The sequence below is a fragment of the Balaenoptera acutorostrata genome, chromosome 11 (assembly GCF_949987535.1).
Source record: "Balaenoptera acutorostrata chromosome 11, mBalAcu1.1, whole genome shotgun sequence".
Classification (NCBI taxonomy): domain Eukaryota; kingdom Metazoa; phylum Chordata; class Mammalia; order Artiodactyla; family Balaenopteridae; genus Balaenoptera; species Balaenoptera acutorostrata.
In genome coordinates this window covers 61150900-61158495 of record NC_080074.1, presented here as the reverse complement: position 1 = coordinate 61158495, position 7596 = coordinate 61150900, and the positions used below count along the sequence as shown (strand labels likewise).

At 36.1% G+C, this 7596-nt stretch overlaps 1 pseudogene; it reads left to right on the top strand.

Moving 5' to 3' along the window:
- Positions 1 to 562: 562 nt before the first annotated feature.
- Positions 563 to 2166, top strand: LOC103012223 (olfactory receptor 9K2-like; annotated as a pseudogene).
- Positions 2167 to 7596: the final 5430 nt, after the last annotated feature.

Below are 7596 nucleotides of genomic sequence, written 5' to 3'. Positions count from 1 at the left end.
GGCCATGTGTGTAAGCTTCATGGGATAATAGATATGAAAGTATTATGTCAACTATAAAGTCTTTTTATTTATTTATTTTAAAAATTTTATTTATTTATTTTTGGCTGCGTTGGGTCTTCGTTGCTGTGTGCGGGCTTTCTTTACTTGCGGCAAGTGGGGGCTACTCTTCTTTGTGGTGCGCAGGCTTCTCATTGCGGTGGCTTCTCTTGTTGTGGAGCATGGGCTCTAGGCACACGGGCTTCAGTAGTTGTGGCACAAGGGCTTCAGTAGTTGTGGCTCGTGGGCTCTAGAGTGCAGGCTCAGTAGTTGTGGCTCACAGGCTCTAGAGTGTAGGCTCAGTAGTTGCGGCGCACAGACTTAGTCGCTCCGCAGCATGTGGGATCTTCCCGGCCCAGGGCTCGAACTAGTGTTTCCTGAATCAGCAGGCGGATTCTTAACCACTGCACCACCAGGGAAGCCCCTAGAAAGTCTTCTTAAATGTGAAGTGTTATTTGTGATAGTAGAGAAAGAGCAGAAACTTTACTTGTTGACTTTCTCTTATGCCTTTAAGCAGAAGTTTGCCATGGGTGATAAGGGAGGAGACAACCATTCGGAAGTGACTGACTTCATTCTTGCAGCATCAGGGTCCGTCCAGAGCTCCACAGTCTCCTCTTCCTGCTATTCCTGATTGTTTATGGGATAGTCCTTCTGGGAAACCTTAGTATGATCGGCATCACTGTGACTGATCCCCGGCTAAACACACCAATGTATTTCTTCCTAGGCAATCTCTCCATCATTGACCTCTCCTACTCCACTGTTATTGTATCCAGAGCCATGGTCAACATCCTGTCTCAGAAAAAGACCATATCCTTTGCAGGTTGTGTGGCTCAGCTGTTTCTTTATGCACTTTTCATGGTAACAGAGGCCTTTGTCTTGGCAGCCATGGCCTATGACCACTTCATTGCCATCTGCAACCTGCTCCTCTATACTGTCTGCATGTCAAGAAGTCTCTGTATCCAGTTGGTGGCTGGTTCTTATCTCTGTGGCTGGGTCAGTTCCATTCTTCAAATCAGTGTAACACTCTCAATGTCTTTCAGTGCCTCTCGAGTCAATGATCACTTCTACTGTGATTCAAACCCAATTGAGAAGATCTCCTGTTCCAATGTCTTTTTTTTTTTTTCCACACACACACACTGTATTTTATTTTTACAAGAGATAAATAGACTGACACCAAGCATTGTACATGGATGACCACAACAAAAGCAACAATGATTGCAATTACCAAACACGAAACACACTCATACTATGTCATAATATTGACATTCAGTCCAGCAATCCTCCACTGTAACAGCTCCTTTACTTTGCAGTGAAAATTGATTTGTATATTCTTTGCCTCTGAGTCCTTGTGGGATTTTTTTTTTAAATTCAGACAGAAAGTCACAAAAATTATACTCGTCCTCATCAGTTCACTCAGTCCCATGTAATTGATTTTTTTTTTCATCTTGATCTTTTGTTACCACTTTTATGAGTTCATCAGTTTTTCATTAGAGTTCTGAAAATGCTTATTCATTCAGTTCAGCAGTACAGTCAGTTACCAGAAACCTGTACTTGTCAGAGTCTTTTCCATGAATTTCTTGAAGATGAAAGCCTTTTATAGGAACATATTTGCAAAAGCATCAGAGTACACCCAGAACTGTCTGTAAATGACAAAAGACTTAAAAATGACCACTGTTAAAGATTTGATGAAAGTTCATAATAATGCAGTTGACAAGAAAATTAGTTATTTCTGAGATATACATTTTAAAGTAATAACTAGGTCCTGTTCCAATGTCTTTATCAATAAGATGGTGTCACTTAGTTTGGCTATCCTCATTATTTGCCCACAATAGTTGTTATTGTAGTATCTTACATGATATTGTGTCCACAGTTTTAAAGATCTGCTCCAGCGAAGGAAGGAAGAAAGGCTTCTGCACTTGCAGCTCCCATCTGGGGGTTGTAAGTTTGCTCTATGGGACTGCCTCCTTTGTCTGTCTCACACCGCCAAATAACCCGGAACTTCGTAAAGTGGCTTCAGTATGTTACATTTTATTCACACCTATGCTGAACCCTTTACTCTACTCTTTAAGAAATAAGGATGTTAAAGATGCCATGAGAAAAGTCATATGGAAGAAAAAAGTTTTACTCTAAATGTACTTCCACTTGACTTACTGTTTCTTGCATCATTTGATTTTGTCCTCTGAATCTCCTAGACTTATGCATTTAAAGCTCAGGTTTTAAAAACAATAAAAGCAAAACCAAAAACCCTAACTGTTTTATTCAACAGCATTAATAATAATCCTATAAAGAATGTTACAAATTCACTTTTCACTATTTACTTTTCATTTTTCCTCAAGGGAATGTTAAATCTGAAAGTTCTGGACACCCATGAAAATTTGTTGTATTTCTAAAGAGATATATTTCTCACTCTCCAGGTAATAATATGTATGTAAATGGAGAAGTATAAAATTGTATTGTTTCCCTTCCCTGTATGCCTAAGTAAAATTTAGAAAATACCTAGTATAACGATTCACTTGGAAACTGTGTGACCCAACTGGTTTATATGCAAATGACAGTATAAATGCTAGTGTTGTGTTTTGTTTTTGATGTCATGTCAAAGATGTGAGGACATGTGTATATGATGAAGAGGAAAAGGAAAGATAAAATAACCAGTGATCTTTGTTGAATTAAAGGGGCCAAATAAGAAGAAACATGGGAAGATTGCATTGATTTGGTTTAAATTATGACATTTTTAAATTATGACATTTTGGTTTTCCGTGAATGGCACAGTCTTCCTACTTTGCTCTCATATGATGAGAACATTTTATGACATTTATGATGTTTTACAGCTCATGTCCTCTATCTTTTGGGTAATACAAATTATTGGTAGTGAATATGCAATTAAGGAAAGCACTGTGTTGAAATAAAGTCAGTTTGAAAATCTCAGTTAAAAATATCACAATCCTTTACAATAACCTCTATGGATAGCTGGATTATATGTAAATGTACATACATGTTTGTGTGCATGCATGTGTGTGTCTGTCTATGTATGAGTGTGTTTGGGTTATTTGAATATGGGGTAATTTTAAAATGTGATTAGTCCTAAATATCAGATGTCAATTGAGAAGGGAAGGGTGGTTAAAGCAGCATCCCACAGATTTGATAGGTATTAAGGGAAGCCAAGTTCTAGAGAAAGTCGTGCCAGAGTTATCATCTTTATAGTTGATATAAGTAATGCCTTAGTTAAACAGTTACAATGCCTAAGTCTGGATAACATTAAATTCTAGACAAGAACTAAACCTAAGAAATAAAATATAATTACCAGTTTTGTCCGTATACTTGGCATTGTGAAAACGTAAAATATGGATCTTTGATTAGGTCTTCTATTTTTCTGTTTTTGTTTAGATAGCAAAGCCTCCTATGATGAATGCACAACTGCATACATCTTTATGGGTTAATGTTTATTAGCGTAAGAGATTTGAGAAATAAATATTCTTATTGAATAGATAAAGAGAGAAGAGAGAAGCTAAGTGACAATAAGTCAAGGTTATATTTATCTCCTTCTCCCTAAACCTGTGGATCTACCATTTTTCTTGGTGCTCAGATTCTACCATTTTTCTTGATATTCAGAAAAATGTCATTTGAGGGTAGAATACAAATCCAAATCAGCTTGGGAAACTGAGCTTTGGCATTGATTATTATAAGTCTGGAAATACTCTTTTTAGGTTTAGGTTTTACTTATTTCCATTGCATGTCTATTACCCTTAGAGTGTCACTCTTTGATGTATCTAACAAGTGTGGGTTATGAAGGACTATTGGGAAAGGGCAATAAAATATTGAATAAGAATATAGCCTAGATTAATTCGCTTTAATTTTTAGTCTGGTGGATTATATTTTCTGTTTTGTAGCCATAACAGATTACAGTATTCTTGTGTATAACCTCAAAAGTGGCATTGCTTAAATCACTCCAAATGTTGGAAGAAATCCGGGAAAGCTGAAAATCAAGGCAGATTGCTTTCAAACGTGTTAAATTAAGCTCTCTCTTACTTTCTTTTAATTGTCATAAACATTTTTCTTGGTAAATTTTTTTCTGGGTTCACAGGCTTTATATGAAAAGTAGTGCCTAATTTATATCTCTCTTGTTACATGTGCCATCAAGATTCCATCAGAACAACCCAGTGTCTTACCAAACTTTTGTTGGCTTTTATTGACAAAGTGTGTTCTTTTTCAATGATGCATGGATTGCTTACAAAACGTTGTCACATTCCAAGGGAGTCTGAAGATTGTATTCTGCATCATGTACATCATAAGTCGTTACTTTGAGGGGACTTGAAAACTGTATCCACATGGAGAAATGTTTCAATAGGGATGTGATCTTGAGAGGCTGAAGACTGCATTAGACGTCTCAAACACTTAATTTGTTTGTACTGCATTGTCTTATCTTCCCTGGTTACAAATTTTTGGACATGCATGTATACTGATTGTCCTATAACATCATGTGCTGTATTTTGTCTTTAATTTTTTTGATTGTTAATGTTTACCTAATGTTTAGTGTATTGATGCAGAAATTTGGTGAGGGCGTTTATACTAATATTTTCTATTGCTAGGATGCTAAGATTCTGTGACTCACATAATTGCAAATGATAATTCAAAAATTCACAAATGTAAGTTAAAATTAGTAAATTAAACATCTGTTGGACAAACACCCAAAGCTTGCTCCATTTGTGTTTCCTTAGGATAATTTTAACTCTTATTATGAGATTTAAATTGTTGTGGTGATTGGAATAGCTGAACTGATTAGATATTGCAGAAATGTTGAAATTTGAATATGTATTGGACTGTTATTCTTACTCTTGTGAAGTATGAGATGTCACTTTATCCTATCCCATAATATCAGTATAAGTCATAAAATCAATAAAAAATTTTGAGTGTGCATAAGCTATTATATAAGTGATCTCAGTGAGTACAAAGCTACTTACTGTTAAGGGCTGGAGAGGGAGGGAGGGGAAGAAGAGGGAAAGGATGGGATAAGAAAAAAGCAAGGTATCCTGAAACAGAAAAGGGAATCCATTTCAACATCATTTCTTTTTTCTTTTTCTTTTCTTTTTTTTTTTAGTTGAAGAACAGATTTTCTTTTCCTTTCTTTAAAATTCTTTTTCAAATTCTTTTCCCATTTAGGTTGTTATATAATATTGAGCAGAGTTCCCTGTGCTATACAGTAGGTCCTTGTTGGTTATCCATTTTCAATATAGCAGTGTGTACATGACAATCCCAAACTCCCTAACTATCCCTCCCCACCACCATTCCCCACTGTAACCATAAGTTCGTTCTCAAATTTGTGAGTTTGTTTCTGTTTTGTGAATAAGATCATTTGTATCCTTTTTTTTTTAAAGATTCCATATATAAGTGATATCTCATGCAACTTAATATCATCAAAACAAACAACCCAATCAAAAAAATGGGCAGAAGACCTAAACAGACATTTCTCCAAAGAAGACATACAGATGGTCAACATCATTTCTTAATTATTCTAATTTGTAAAAATAAGACAAACCCCCCCAAAACTTTAATCAAAGACTAATTTTTATATTTCTTACTTTTACAGAATATGACTTCGAGATTTTAAAAATAGTTTCTTCTTTCCTTATCAACTTGTAAACAATCATTCATTTATTCACATTGTTTGGCACTGTGATGATGGGTATCAGTTTCCTCAATTGCATGTCTTATAGTTAGGTTTCTTTAGTGGCAACCCACAAAACTGAACTTTGGATGACTTAAGCAAAAGATGAATAATTAGATATATAAAATTTTCTTTTGCTCTGGTGGCACATACACAATGATAAGGCTGGAGAAAGTGAGTCCCTAGGCAGCATTCTAGGAAGTTAGAGAGTGAAAATTAGGCAAAGAACCTTCAAATAGGATCCAAACTTGTCAAACGTCACACTATTAGAAATATTTACTTCAAGAAATTTCAGGCTCTTTGTCTCTCTGCTGGATAGTTCTGAGACAGGGTCTAAATAGCTCTAAAAGTCCCCAAAATGTTTGGGCATATACTTTTCTTCAGTGTTTGGTCACCCAAAAATTAGACATAAATATTTAAAGAAGGTTTGTTGGAAGGATTTCAGTTCATATCTTACTCAAGAGTATCCAGACTTCTCTTCATTCCAGTGACTTTTTGTGAACCAACTCAGGTCTAAGAATTGGGAGATGGGTATGATCTGAATCATAGTGGCTCAAGTCAGCTTTCTGTTGATTGGAGAGAGCTAATCTTTCTTTCTCTCTCTCTCTCTCTCTCTCTCAGAAGAGTGTCCACTTTCTTTATTCCTAGATACTTCATGATTACCTAACCTTAGGTGGAGATTACTATACCACAAATATATATATTTGGACTAATAAGCTAGAGTTGCTACTATTATGTTAACCAAATCTCCCTTTGCTCTCTCAGTCAGAGGCCACAGTTTGAACTCTCTCACTCCTCTATTCTCACTGATATCAGGAAGGGCATTTTAAGTTTAACGTCTGCCACCAACATCCTTAGAGAGAAGCATTCCAGCTGCTTTGAAAGTTGCTGGCTGTTTGCTTTGTCACTGGTGAAGGGAAGATTTTCTGACACCTCAGGGGCATCTAACCAGGATATACGAGACAAGAACTTCTATGGTTAATCCTCCTTGGCACTGCTATCTCCTAAAGATATTGCATTTCTTTTTCTACACTTTTCCCAAAGTGTTCTAGTGTCTCAACTTCCTTTAGAGATATCCAGTATTAGTTAATGAATTGTATTCATCAACCCAACCAACTATTAGACTTTGACTTATTTACATGAGCTAGCACACTAATTGTCAAAGCTTTGGTAAGTAAGAATTCTGCCCAGTATCTCCCTCCCCCTCAAGTAAAAGAGCCCTAAAAATTCATTCACACCAAAACACTTTTGCTAATATGTATCCAAAAAACACTCATAATTTTAAGCCAGTCTTTCACAAATTCTGCATCTGCCTTGGAGCAGTATTCATGTCTCAGCATGCTGGGTTCTGGTGCTAATAATCGAGCTCATAAAATGAAAATGAGGAGTGGAATGAAAGGGGAATTAGCTTCTTCCTTCAAGGGAACTTCCCCAGCTAAAGGAGTAGCAGCATCTTAAAGTGAGCAGGGAATAACTCTGTCAGGGAGGTAGGTCTGTTTTCTTGTGCAAAGGTGGTTGGGGTAGAGTTTCCAAAATGTCAGAATTTTGAAACGTTTTAAGTAATGTTACAAACCTAGGAATCCTCAGTTAATTGTATGAGAGATATTGAAGGAATGAATCAACATACTTTGTGTTCAGCAAACCAAAACTTTACACTCTGGGTTTAGTTTTCTGCAATTTCATATCTGCAGTTGTAAAATATAGATTATTTTGTTATGGTGACAAGTTCCCTATGTAAAGAGAATTTAAGATTCTGACCTCAATTTTTGCTTTAATTTGTCAGAAGTACTCACAGCATGTTGCAGTCTTTGAATTACCCTTGCCATAATTACATCTCATAAAGGTAACTCTATTGGTCCATCAGATTCTTGCTTTCAGTGGGTATATGATTCCATTTA